Raw genomic sequence first — 15,777 nt, 5'->3', positions numbered from 1 at the left:
CCATCATACAGTGTCCCTCTAATAATACTACACCTATTAATGAGCACTCGGGTCCCCAGAACCAGCACATCTATCAGCGCACCGTCCTTTATGGACTGTTCTGCCAGCCACGTCTCAGCCCTGAAATGCACCTGAGTCATTTATCACTGACGGGAGTCAGAACCAGGGAGGTCCAATTTATATTTATGTTTTTGGCTTGAAGGAATTTTCCGGGACATAGATACTGATCCGTGTATTGGGGGCAGTAACACCGAGCTGTAAGGACAGACACTGGCTACCCCCCCCTACCAGCCTCGGATACACGGGGGATCCTCCGGGGTCTGTATGCCGGGGTGAGGTCCCTGGGGACCCTGTGGTGTGGTGGTGGTGGCACATGTCCCCGTGTCCTGGCACCAGAGACTCAATTTATGACAATTACAGATATTAAGTCCAAAGATCAAACTTCACATTTACAGAAACTCGTGAGGCGGGAGAAGAACCAACACCGGGAGAACCTACCTGGAGGTAAGTGACATACTGAGACTCTACACACAGGGGAACCTACCTGGAGGTAAGTGACATACTGAGACTCTACACACAGGGGAACCTACCTGGAGGTAAGTGACATACTGAGACTCTACACACAGGGGAACCTACCTGGAGGTAAGTGACATACTGAGACTCTACACACAGGGGACAGGGGCCCCAACTGGGAGATACCAAGACATCTACACACAGGGGACAGGGACCCCAACTGGGAGATACCAAGACATCTACACACAGGGGACAGGGGCCCCAACTGGGAGATACCAAGACATCTACACACGGGGACAGGGGCCCAAACTGGGAGATACCAAGATATCTACACACAGGGGACAGGGACCCCAACTGGGAGATACCAAGATATCTATAGACAGGGGACAGGGGCCCCAACTGGGAGATACCAAGACATCTACACACAGGGGACAGGGACCCCAAATGGGAGATACCAAGACATCTACACACGGGGACAGGGGCCCAAACTGGGAGATACCAAGATATCTACACACAGGGGACAGGGACCCCAACTGGGAGATACCAAGATATCTATAGACAGGGGACAGGGGCCCCAACTGGGAGATACCAAGACATCTACACACAGGGGACAGGGACCCCAACTGGGAGATACCAAGACATCTACACACAGGGGACAGGGGCCCCAACTGGGAGATACCAAGACATCTACACACAGGGGACAGGGACCCCAACTGGGAGATACCAAGACATCTACACACAGGGGACAGGGGCCCCAACTGGGAGATACCAAGACATCTACACACGGGGACAGGGGCCCAAACTGGGAGATACCAAGATATCTACACACAGGGGACAGGGACCCCAACTGGGAGATACCAAGATATCTATAGACAGGGGACAGGGGCCCCAACTGGGAGATACCAAGACATCTACACACAGGGGACAGGGACCCCAACTGGGAGATACCAAGACATCTACACACAGGGGACAGGGGCCCCAACTGGGAGATACCAAGACATCTACACACGGGGACAGGGGCCCCAACTGGGAGATACCAAGATATCTACACACAGGGGACAGGGGCAGCAACTGGGAGATACCAAGATATCTACACACAGGGGACAGGGACCCCAACTGGGAGATACCAAGACATCTACACATGGGGACAGGGACCCCAACTGGGAGATACCAAGACATCTACACACAGGGGGACAGGGGCAGCAACTGGGAGATACCAAGATATCTACACACAGGGGACAGGGGCCCCAACTGGGAGATACCAAGATATCTACACACAGGGGACAGGGACCCCAACTGGGAGATACCAAGACATCTACATACAGGGGGGCAGGGACCCCAACTGGGAGATACCAAGATATCTACACATAGGGGACAGGGACCCCAACTGGGAGATACCAAGACATCTACACACAGGGGACAGGGGCCCCAACTGGGAGATACCAAGACATCTACACACAGGGGACAGGGGCCCCAACTGGGAGATACCAAGACATCTACACACCGGGGACAGGGACCCCAACTGGGAGATACCAAGACATCTACACACAGGGGGACAGGGGCCCCAACTGGGAGATACCAAGACATCTACACACAGGGGGACAGGGACCCCAACTGGGAGATACCAAGACATCTACACACAGGGGGACAGGGGCCCCAACTGGGAGATACCAAGATATCTACACACAGGGGGACAGGGGCCCCAACTAAGAGATACCAAGACATCTACACACCGGGGACAGGGGCCCCAACTGGGAGATACCAAGATATCTACACACAGGGGGACAGGGGCCCAACTAGGAGATATCAAGATATCTATAGACAGGGGACAGGGGCCCCAACTGGAAGATTCCAAGATATCTACACACATGGGGACAGGGACCCCAACTGGGAGATACCAAGACATCTACACACAGGGGGACAGGGATCCCAACTGGGAGATACCAAGACATCTACACACAGGGGACAGGGGCCCCAACTGGGAGATACCAAGATATCTACACACATGGGGACATGGACCCCAACTGGGAGATACCAAGACATCTACACACAGGGGGACAGGGACCCCAACTGGGAGATACCAAGATATCTACACACAGGGGACAGGGGCCCCAACTGGGAGATACCAAGACATCTACACACAGGGGACAGGGGCCCCAACTGGGAGATACCAAGACATCTATACACAGGGGACAGGGGCCCCAACTGGGAGATACCAAGATATCTATAGACAGGGGACATGGACCCCAACTGGGAGATACCAAGATATCTACACACAGGGGGACAGGGGCCCCAACTGGGAGATACCAAGATATCTACACACAGGGGGACAGGGGCCCCAACTAAGAGATACCAAGACATCTACACACCGGGGACAGGGGCCCCAACTGGGAGATACCAAGATATCTACACACAGGGGGACAGGGGCCCAACTAGGAGATATCAAGATATCTATAGACAGGGGACAGGGGCCCCAACTGGAAGATTCCAAGATATCTACACACATGGGGACAGGGACCCCAACTGGGAGATACCAAGACATCTACACACAGGGGGACAGGGATCCCAACTGGGAGATACCAAGACATCTACACACAGGGGACAGGGGCCCCAACTGGGAGATACCAAGATATCTACACACATGGGGACATGGACCCCAACTGGGAGATACCAAGACATCTACACACAGGGGGACAGGGACCCCAACTGGGAGATACCAAGATATCTACACACAGGGGACAGGGGCCCCAACTGGGAGATACCAAGACATCTACACACAGGGGACAGGGGCCCCAACTGGGAGATACCAAGACATCTATACACAGGGGACAGGGGCCCCAACTGGGAGATACCAAGATATCTATAGACAGGGGACATGGACCCCAACTGGGAGATACCAAGATATCTACACACAGGGGGACAGGGGCCCCAACTGGGAGATACCAAGACATCTACACACAGGGGGGCAGGGACCCCAACTGGGAGATACCAAGACATCTACACACAGGGGACAGGGGCCCCAACTGGGAGATACCAAGACATCTACACACAGGGGGACAGGGACCCCAACTGGGAGATACCAATATATCTACACACAGGGGACAGGGGCCCTAACTGGGAAATACCAAGACATCTACACACAGGGGCCCCAACTGGGAGATACCAAGACATTTACACACAGGGGGATAGGGGCCCCAACTGGGAGATACCAAGACATCTACACTCAGGGGCCCCAACTGGGAGATACCAAGACATTTACACACAGGGGGATAGGGGCCCCAACTGGGAGATACCAAGACATCTACACTCAGGGGCCCCAACTGGGAGATACCAAGATATCTACACACAGGGGGACAGGGACCCCAACTGGGAGATACCAAGATATCTACACACAGGGGACAGAGACCCCAACTGGGAGATACCAAGACATCTACACACAGGGGACAGGGGCCCCAACTGGGAGATACCAAGATATCTATAGACAGGGGACAGGGGCCCCAACTGGGAGATACCAACACATCTACACACAGGGGACAGGGACCCCAACTGGGAGATACCAAGACATCTACACACAGGGGGACAGGGGCAGCAACTGGGAGATACCAAGATATCTACACACAGGGGACAGGGGCCCCAACTGGGAGATACCAAGATATCTACACACAGGGGACAGGGACCCCAACTGGGAGATACCAAGACATCTACATACAGGGGGGCAGGGACCCCAACTGGGAGATACCAAGATATCTACACATAGGGGACAGGGACCCCAACTGGGAGATACCAAGACATCTACACACAGGGGACAGGGGCCCCAACTGGGAGATACCAAGACATCTACACACAGGGGACAGGGGCCCCAACTGGGAGATACCAAGACATCTACACACAGGGGACAGGGACCCCAACTGGGAGATACCAAGACATCTACACACAGGGGGACAGGGGCCCCGACTGGGAGATACCAAGACATCTACACACAGGGGGACAGGGACCCCAACTGGGAGATACCAAGACATCTACACACAGGGGGACAGGGGCCCCAACTGGGAGATACCAAGATATCTACACACAGGGGAAAGGGGCCCCAACTGGGATATACCAAGATATCTACACACAGGGGGACAGGGGCCCAACTAGGAGATATCAAGATATCTATAGACAGGGGACAGGGGCCCCAACTGGAAGATTCCAAGATATCTACACACATGGGGACAGGGACCCCAACTGGGAGATACCAAGACATCTACACACAGGGGGACAGGGATCCCAACTGGGAGATACCAAGACATCTACACACAGGGGACAGGGGCCCCAACTGGGAGATACCAAGATATCTACACACATGGGGACAGGGACCCCAACTGGGAGATACCAAGACATCTACACACAGGGGGGCAGGGACCCCAACTGGGAGATACCAAGATATCTATAGACAGGGGACAGGGGCCCCAACTGGGAGATACCAACACATCTACACACAGGGGACAGGGGCCCCAACTGGGAGATACCAAGACATCTACACACAGGGGACAGGGACCCCAACTGGGAGATACCAAGATATCTACACACCGGGGACAGGGACCCCAAATGGGAGATACCAAGACATCTACACACAGGGGGACAGGGGCAGCAACTGGGAGATACCAAGATATCTACACAAAGGGGACAGGGGCCCCAACTGGGAGATACCAAGATATCTACACACAGGGGACAGGGACCCCAACTGGGAGATACCAAGACATCTACATACAGGGGGGCAGGGACCCCAACTGGGAGATACCAAGATATCTACACATAGGGGACAGGGACCCCAACTGGGAGATACCAAGACATCTACACACAGGGGACAGGGGCCCCAACTGGGAGATACCAAGATATCTACACACAGGGGACAGGGACCCCAACTGGGAGATACCAAGATATCTATAGACAGGGGACAGGGGTCCCAACTGTGAGATACCAAGATATCTACACACAGGGGACAGGGGCCCCAACTGGGAGATACCAAGACATCTACACACAGGGGACAGGGACCCCAACTGGGAGATACCAAGACATCTACACACAGGGGGACAGGGGCCCCGACTGGGAGATACCAAGACATCTACACACAGGAGGACAGGGACCCCAACTGGGAGATACCAAGACATCTACACACAGGGGGAAAGGGGCCCCAACTGGGAGATACCAAGATATCTACACACAGGGGATAGGGGCCCCAACTGGGATATACCAAGATATCTACACACAGGGGGACAGGGGCCCAACTAGGAGATATCAAGATATCTATAGACAGGGGACAGGGGCCCCAACTGGAATATTCCAAGATATCTACACACATGGGGACAGGGACCCCAACTGGGAGATACCAAGACATCTACACACAGGGGGACAGGGATCCCAACTGGGAGATACCAAGACATCTACACACAGGGGACAGGGGCCCCAACTGGGAGATACCAAGATATCTACACACATGGGGACAGGGACCCCAACTGGGAGATACCAAGACATCTACACACAGGGGGGCAGGGACCCCAACTGGGAGATACCAAGATATCTACACACAGGGGACAGGGGCCCCAACTGGGAGATACCAAGACATCTACACACAGGGGACAGGGGCCCCAACTGGGAGATACCAAGACATCTATACACAGGGGACAGGGGCCCCAACTGGGAGATACCAAGATATCTATAGACAGGGGACATGGACCCCAACTGGGAGATACCAAGATATCTACACACAGGGGGACAGGGACCCCAACTGGGAGATACCAAGACATCTACACACAGGGGGACAGGGACCCCAACTGGGAGATAACAAGACATCTACATACAGGGGACAGGGACCCCAACTGGGAGATACCAAGATATCTAAACACAGGGGATAGGGGCCCCAACTGGGATATACCAAGATATCTACACACAGGGGGACAGGGGCCCCAACTGGGAGATATCAAGATATCTATAGACAGGGGACAGGGGCCCCAACTGGAAGATACCAAGATATCTACACACATGGGGACAGGGACCCCAACTGGGAGATACCAAGACATCTACACACAGGGGGACAGGGGCCCCAACTGGGAGATACCAAGACATCTACACACAGGGGACAGGGGCCCCAACTGGGAGATACCAAGATATCTACACACATGGGGACAGGGACCCCAACTGGGAGATACCAAGACATCTACACACAGGGGGACAGGGACCCCAACTGGGAGATACCAAGACATCTACACACAGGGGACAGGGACCCCAACTGGGAGATACCAAGATATCTACACACAGGGGACAGGGGTCCCAACTGTGAGATACCAAGACATCTACACACAGGGGACAGGGTCCCCAACTGGGAGATACCAAGACATCTACACACAGGGGACAGGGGCCCCAACTGGGAGATACCAAGATATCTATAGACAGGGGACAGGGGCCCCAACTGGGAGATACCAAGACATCTACACACAGGGGGACAGGGGCCCCAACTGGGAGATACCAAGACATCTACACACAGGGGGACAGGGGCCCCAACTGGGAGATACCAAGACATCTACACACAGGGGACAGGGGCCCCAACTGGGAGATACCAAGACATCTACACACAGGGGACAGGGGCCCCAACTGGGAGATACCAAGATATCTACACACAGGGGACAGGGGCCCCAACTGGGAAATACCAAGACATCTACACACAGGGGACAGGGACCCCAACTGGGAGATACCAAGACATCTACACACAGGGGACAGGGTCCCCAACTGGGAGATACCAAGACATCTACACACAGGGGACAGGGTCCCCAACTGGGAGATACCAAGACATCTACACACAGGGGACAGGGGCCCCAACTGGGAGATACCAAGATATCTACACCCATGGGGACAGGGACCCCAACTGGGAGATACCAAGATATCTACGCACAGGGGACAGGGACCCCAACTGGGAGATACTAAGACATCTACACACAGGGTACAGGGGCCTAAACTGGGAGATACCAAGATATCTATAGACAGGGGACAGGGGCCCCAACTGGGAGATACCAAGACATCTACACACAGGGGGGCAGGGACCCCAACTGGGAGATACCAAGACATCTACACACAGGGGACAGGGATCCCAAATGGGAGATACCAAGACATCTACACACAGGGGACAGGGGCCCCAACTGGGAGATACCAAGATATCTACACACATGGGGACAGGGACCCCAACTGGGAGATACCAAGACATCTACACACAGGGGGGCAGGGACCCCAACTGGGAGATACCAAGATATCTACACACAGGGGACAGGGGCCCCAACTGGGAGATACCAAGACATCTACACACAGGGGACAGGGGCCCCAACTGGGAGATACCAAGACATCTATACACAGGGGACAGGGGCCCCAACTGGGAGATACCAAGATATCTATAGACAGGGGACATGGACCCCAACTGGGAGATACCAAGATATCTACACACAGGGGGACAGGGACCCCAACTGGGAGATACCAAGACATCCACACAGGGGGACAGGGACCCCAACTGGGAGATACCAAGACATCTACACACAGGGGACAGGGGCCCCAACTGGGAGATACCAATATATCTACACACAGGGGACAGGGGCCCCAACTGGGAGATACCAAGATATCTACACACAGGGGGACAGGGGCCCAACTAGGAGATATCAAGATATCTATAGACAGGGGACAGGGGCCCCAACTGGGAGATACCAACACATCTACACACAGGGGACAGGGGCCCCAACTGGGAGATACCAAGACATCTACACACAGGGTACAGGGACCCCAACTGGGAGATACCAAGATATCTACACACCGGGGACAGGGACCCCAACTGGGAAATACCAAGACATCTACACACAGGGGGACAGGGGCAGCAACTGGGAGATACCAAGATATCTACACAAAGGGGCCCCAACTGGGAGATACCAAGATATCTACACACAGGGGACAGGGACCCCAACTGGGAGATACCAAGACATCTACATACAGGGGGGCAGGGACCCCAACTGGGAGATACCAAGATATCTACACATAGGGGACAGGGACCCCAAATGGGAGATACCAAGACATCTACACACAGGGGACAGGGGCCCCAACTGGGAGATACCAAGACATCTACACACAGGGGACAGGGGCCCCAACTGGGAGATACCAAGACATCTACACACAGGGGACAGGGACCCCAACTGGGAGATACCAAGACAACTACACACAGGGGGACAGGGGCCCCGACTGGAAGATACCAAGACATCTACACACAGGGGGACAGGGACCCCAACTGGGAGATACCAAGACATCTACACACAGGGGGACAGGGGCCCCAACTGGGAGATACCAAGATATCTACACACAGGGGATAGGGGCCCCAACTGGGATATACCAAGATATCTACACACAGGGGGACAGGGGCCCAACTAGGAGATATCAAGATATCTATAGACAGGGGACAGGGGCCCCAACTGGAAGATTCCAAGATATCTACACACATGGGGACAGGGACCCCAACTGGGAGATACCAAGACATCTACACACAGGGGGACAGGGATCCCAACTGGGAGATACCAAGACATCTACACACAGGGGACAGGGGCCCCAACTGGGAGATACCAAGATATCTACACACATGGGGACAGGGACCCCAACTGGGAGATACCAAGACATCTACACACAGGGGGGCAGGGACCCCAACTGGGAGATACCAAGATATCTACACACAGGGGACAGGGGCCCCAACTGGGAGATACCAAGACATCTACACACAGGGGACAGGGGCCCCAACTGGGAGATACCAAGACATCTATACACAGGGGACAGGGGCCCCAACTGGGAGATACCAAGATATCTATAGACAGGGGACATGGACCCCAACTGGGAGATACCAAGATATCTACACACAGGGGGACAGGGACCCCAACTGGGAGATACAAAGACATCTACACACAGGGGGACAGGGACCCCAACTGGGAGATACCAAGACATCTACAAACAGGGGGCAGGGACCCCAACTGGGAGATACCAAGATATCTACACACAGGGGATAGGGGCCCCAACTGGGATATACCAAGATATCTACACACAGGGGGACAGGGGCCCCAACTGGGAGATATCAAGATATCTATAGACAGGGGACAGGGGCCCCAACTGGAAGATACCAAGACATCTACACACAGGGGGACAGGGGCCCCAACTGGGAGATACCAAGACATCTACACACAGGGGGACAGGGGCCCCAACTGGGAGATACCAAGACATCTACACACAGGGGACAGGGGCCCCAACTGGGAGATACCAAGATATCTACACACATGGGGACAGGGACCCCAACTGGGAGATACCAAGACATCTACACACAGGGGGACAGGGACCCCAACTGGGAGATACCAAGACATCTACACACAGGGGACAGGGACCCCAACTGGGAGATACCAAGATATCTACACACAGGGGACAGGGGTCCCAACTGTGAGATACCAAGACATCTACACACAGGGGACAGGGTCCCCAACTGGGAGATACCAAGACATCTACACACAGGGGACAGGGGCCCCAACTGGGAGATACCAAGATATCTATAGACAGGGGACAGGGGCCCCAACTGGGAGATACCAAGACATCTACACACAGGGGGACAGGGGCCCCAACTGGGAGATACCAAGACATCTACACACAGGGGGACAGGGTCCCCAACTGGGAGATACCAAGACATCTACACACAGGGGACAGGGGCCCCAACTGGGAGATACCAAGACATCTACACACAGGGGACAGGGGCCCCAACTGGGAGATACCAAGATATCTACACACAGGGGACAGGGGCCCCAACTGGGAAATACCAAGACATCTACACACAGGGGACAGGGACCCCAACAGGGAGATACCAAGACATCTACACACAGGGGACAGGGTCCCCAACTGGGAGATACCAAGACATCTACACACAGGGGACAGGGTCCCCAACTGGGAGATACCAAGACATCTACACACAGGGGACAGGGGCCCCAACTGGGAGATACCAAGATATCTACACCCATGGGGACAGGGACCCCAACTGGGAGATACCAAGATATCTACGCACAGGGGACAGGGACCCCAACTGGGAGATACTAAGACATCTACACACAGGGTACAGGGGCCTAAACTGGGAGATACCAAGATATCTATAGACAGGGGACAGGGGCCCCAACTGGGAGATACCAAGACATCTACACACAGGGGGGCAGGGACCCCAACTGGGAGATACCAAGACATCTACACACAGGGGACAGGGATCCCAACTGGGAGATACCAAGACATCTACACACAGGGGACAGGGGCCCCAACTGGGAGATACCAAGATATCTACACACATGGGGACAGGGACCCCAACTGGGAGATACCAAGACATCTACACACAGGGGGGCAGGGACCCCAACTGGGAGATACCAAGATATCTACACACAGGGGACAGGGGCCCCAACTGGGAGATACCAAGACATCTACACACAGGGGACAGGGGCCCCAACTGGGAGATACCAAGACATCTATACACAGGGGACAGGGGCCCCAACTGGGAGATACCAAGATATCTATAGACAGGGGACATGGACCCCAACTGGGAGATACCAAGATATCTACACACAGGGGGACAGGGACCCTAACTGGGAGATACCAAGACATCTACACACAGGGGGACAGGGACCCCAACTGGGAGATACCAAGACATCTACGCACAGGGGACAGGGGCCCCAACTGGGAGATACCAATATATCTACACACAGGGGACAGGGGCCCCAACTGGGAGATACCAAGATATCTACACACATGGGGACAGGGACCCCAACTGGGAGATACCAAGACATCTACACACAGGGGGACAGGGACCCCAACTGGGAGATACCAAGACATCTACACACAGGGGACAGGGACCCCAACTGGGAGATACCAAGATATCTACACACAGGGGACAGGGGTCCCAACTGTGAGATACCAAGACATCTACACACAGGGGACAGGGTCCCCAACTGGGAGATACCAAGACATCTACACACAGGGGACAGGGGCCCCAACTGGGAGATACCAAGATATCTATAGACAGGGGACAGGGGCCCCAACTGGGAGATACCAAGACATCTACACACAGGGGGACAGGGGCCCCAACTGGGAGATACCAAGACATCTACACACAGGGGGACAGGGGCCCCAACTGGGAGATACCAAGACATCTACACACAGGGGACAGGGGCCCCAACTGGGAGATACCAAGACATCTACACACAGGGGACAGGGGCCCCAACTGGGAGATACCAAGATATCTACACACAGGGGACAGGGGCCCCAACTGGGAAATACCAAGACATCTACACACAGGGGACAGGGACCCCAACTGGGAGATACCAAGACATCTACACACAGGGGACAGGGTCCCCAACTGGGAGATACCAAGACATCTACACACAGGGGACAGGGTCCCCAACTGGGAGATACCAAGACATCTACACACAGGGGACAGGGGCCCCAACTGGGAGATACCAAGATATCTACACCCATGGGGACAGGGACCCCAACTGGGAGATACCAAGATATCTACGCACAGGGGACAGGGACCCCAACTGGGAGATACTAAGACATCTACACACAGGGTACAGGGGCCTAAACTGGGAGATACCAAGATATCTATAGACAGGGGACAGGGGCCCCAACTGGGAGATACCAAGACATCTACACACAGGGGGGCAGGGACCCCAACTGGGAGATACCAAGACATCTACACACAGGGGACAGGGATCCCAAATGGGAGATACCAAGACATCTACACACAGGGGACAGGGGCCCCAACTGGGAGATACCAAGATATCTACACACATGGGGACAGGGACCCCAACTGGGAGATACCAAGACATCTACACACAGGGGGGCAGGGACCCCAACTGGGAGATACCAAGATATCTACACACAGGGGACAGGGGCCCCAACTGGGAGATACCAAGACATCTACACACAGGGGACAGGGGCCCCAACTGGGAGATACCAAGACATCTATACACAGGGGACAGGGGCCCCAACTGGGAGATACCAAGATATCTATAGACAGGGGACATGGACCCCAACTGGGAGATACCAAGATATCTACACACAGGGGGACAGGGACCCCAACTGGGAGATACCAAGACATCCACACAGGGGGACAGGGACCCCAACTGGGAGATACCAAGACATCTACACACAGGGGACAGGGGCCCCAACTGGGAGATACCAAGATATCTACACCCATGGGGACAGGGACCCCAACTGGGAGATACCAAGATATCTACGCACAGGGGACAGGGACCCCAACTGGGAGATACTAAGACATCTACACACAGGGTACAGGGGCCTAAACTGGGAGATACCAAGATATCTATAGACAGGGGACAGGGGCCCCAACTGGGAGATACCAAGACATCTACACACAGGGGGGCAGGGACCCCAACTGGGAGATACCAAGACATCTACACACAGGGGACAGGGATCCCAAATGGGAGATACCAAGACATCTACACACAGGGGACAGGGGCCCCAACTGGGAGATACCAAGATATCTACACACATGGGGACAGGGACCCCAACTGGGAGATACCAAGACATCTACACACAGGGGGGCAGGGACCCCAACTGGGAGATACCAAGATATCTACACACAGGGGACAGGGGCCCCAACTGGGAGATACCAAGACATCTACACACAGGGGACAGGGGCCCCAACTGGGAGATACCAAGACATCTATACACAGGGGACAGGGGCCCCAACTGGGAGATACCAAGATATCTATAGACAGGGGACATGGACCCCAACTGGGAGATACCAAGATATCTACACACAGGGGGACAGGGACCCCAACTGGGAGATACCAAGACATCCACACAGGGGGACAGGGACCCCAACTGGGAGATACCAAGACATCTACACACAGGGGACAGGGGCCCCAACTGGGAGATACCAATATATCTACACACAGGGGACAGGGGCCCCAACTGGGAGATACCAAGATATCTACACACAGGGGGACAGGGGCCCAACTAGGAGATATCAAGATATCTATAGACAGGGGACAGGGGCCCCAACTGGGAGATACCAACACATCTACACACAGGGGACAGGGGCCCCAACTGGGAGATACCAAGACATCTACACACAGGGGACAGGGACCCCAACTGGGAGATACCAAGATATCTACACACCGGGGACAGGGACCCCAACTGGGAGATACCAAGACATCTACACACAGGGGGACAGGGGCAGCAACTGGGAGATACCAAGATATCTACACAAAGGGGACAGGGGCCCCAACTGGGAGATACCAAGATATCTACACACAGGGGACAGGGACCCCAACTGGGAGATACCAAGACATCTACATACAGGGGGGCAGGGACCCCAACTGGGAGATACCAAGATATCTACACATAGGGGACAGGGACCCCAACTGGGAGATACCAAGACATCTACACACAGGGGACAGGGGCCCCAACTGGGAGATACCAAGACATCTACACACAGGGGACAGGGGCCCCAACTGGGAGATACCAAGACATCTACACACAGGGGACAGGGACCCCAACTGGGAGATACCAAGACAACTACACACAGGGGGACAGGGGCCCCGACTGGAAGATACCAAGACATCTACACACAGGGGGACAGGGACCCCAACTGGGAGATACCAAGACATCTACACACAGGGGGACAGGGGCCCCAACTGGGAGATACCAAGATATCTACACACAGGGGATAGGGGCCCCAACTGGGATATACCAAGATATCTACACACAGGGGGACAGGGGCCCAACTAGGAGATATCAAGATATCTATAGACAGGGGACAGGGGCCCCAACTGGAAGATTCCAAGATATCTACACACATGGGGACAGGGACCCCAACTGGGAGATACCAAGACATCTACACACAGGGGGACAGGGATCCCAACTGGGAGATACCAAGACATCTACACACAGGGGACAGGGGCCCCAACTGGGAGATACCAAGATATCTACACACATGGGGACAGGGACCCCAACTGGGAGATACCAAGACATCTACACACAGGGGGGCAGGGACCCCAACTGGGAGATACCAAGATATCTACACACAGGGGACAGGGGCCCCAACTGGGAGATACCAAGACATCTACACACAGGGGACAGGGGCCCCAACTGGGAGATACCAAGACATCTATACACAGGGGACAGGGGCCCCAACTGGGAGATACCAAGATATCTATAGACAGGGGACATGGACCCCAACTGGGAGATACCAAGATATCTACACACAGGGGGACAGGGACCCCAACTGGGAGATACCAAGACATCTACACACAGGGGGACAGGGACCCCAACTGGGAGATACCAAGACATCTACAAACAGGGGGCAGGGACCCCAACTGGGAGATACCAAGATATCTACACACAGGGGATAGGGGCCCCAACTGGGATATACCAAGATATCTACACACAGGGGGACAGGGGCCCCAACTGGGAGATATCAAGATATCTATAGACAGGGGACAGGGGCCCCAACTGGAAGATACCAAGACATCTACACACAGGGGGACAGGGGCCCCAACTGGGAGATACCAAGACATCTACACACAGGGGGACAGGGGCCCCAACTGGGAGATACCAAGACATCTACACACAGGGGACAGGGACCCCAACTGGGAGATACCAAGACATCTACACACAGGGGACAGGGGCCCCAACTGGGAGATACCAAGACATCTACACACGGGGACAGGGGCCCAAACTGGGAGATACCAAGATATCTACACACAGGGGACAGGGACCCCAACTGGGAGATACCAAGATATCTATAGACAGGGGACAGGGGCCCCAACTGGGAGATACCAAGACATCTACACACAGGGGACAGGGACCCCAACTGGGAGATACCAAGACATCTACACACAGGGGACAGGGGCCCCAACTGGGAGATACCAAGACATCTACACACAGGGGACAGGGACCCCAACTGGGAGATACCAAGACATCTACACACAGGGGACAGGGGCCCCAACTGGGAGATACCAAGACATCTACACACGGGGACAGGGGCCCAAACTGGGAGATACCAAGATATCTACACACAGGGGACAGGGACCCCAACTGGGAGATACCAAGATATCTATAGACAGGGGACAGGGGCCCCAACTGGGAGATACCAAGACATCTACACACAGGGGACAGGGACCCCAACTGGGAGATACCAAGACATCTACACACAGGGGACAG

At 54.8% G+C, this 15,777-nt stretch overlaps 1 protein-coding gene across 1 annotated transcript in view; it reads left to right on the top strand.

Annotated features, from left to right (window-relative positions):
• The first annotated feature begins 459 nt into the window (after positions 1–459).
• Positions 460–15,777, top strand: part of ABCC10 (ATP binding cassette subfamily C member 10) — a 70,009-nt gene continuing 54,691 nt past the window's right edge. The window contains exon 1 of the mRNA XM_072139829.1: positions 460–504. The gene's annotated coding sequence lies outside the window, so the exon portion shown is untranslated. The remainder of the gene's footprint in view (positions 505–15,777) is intronic.

This window comes from Engystomops pustulosus, chromosome 3 (genome assembly GCF_040894005.1).
Source record: "Engystomops pustulosus chromosome 3, aEngPut4.maternal, whole genome shotgun sequence".
Classification (NCBI taxonomy): domain Eukaryota; kingdom Metazoa; phylum Chordata; class Amphibia; order Anura; family Leptodactylidae; genus Engystomops; species Engystomops pustulosus.
This window is presented reverse-complemented; position numbering and strand designations above follow the sequence as displayed.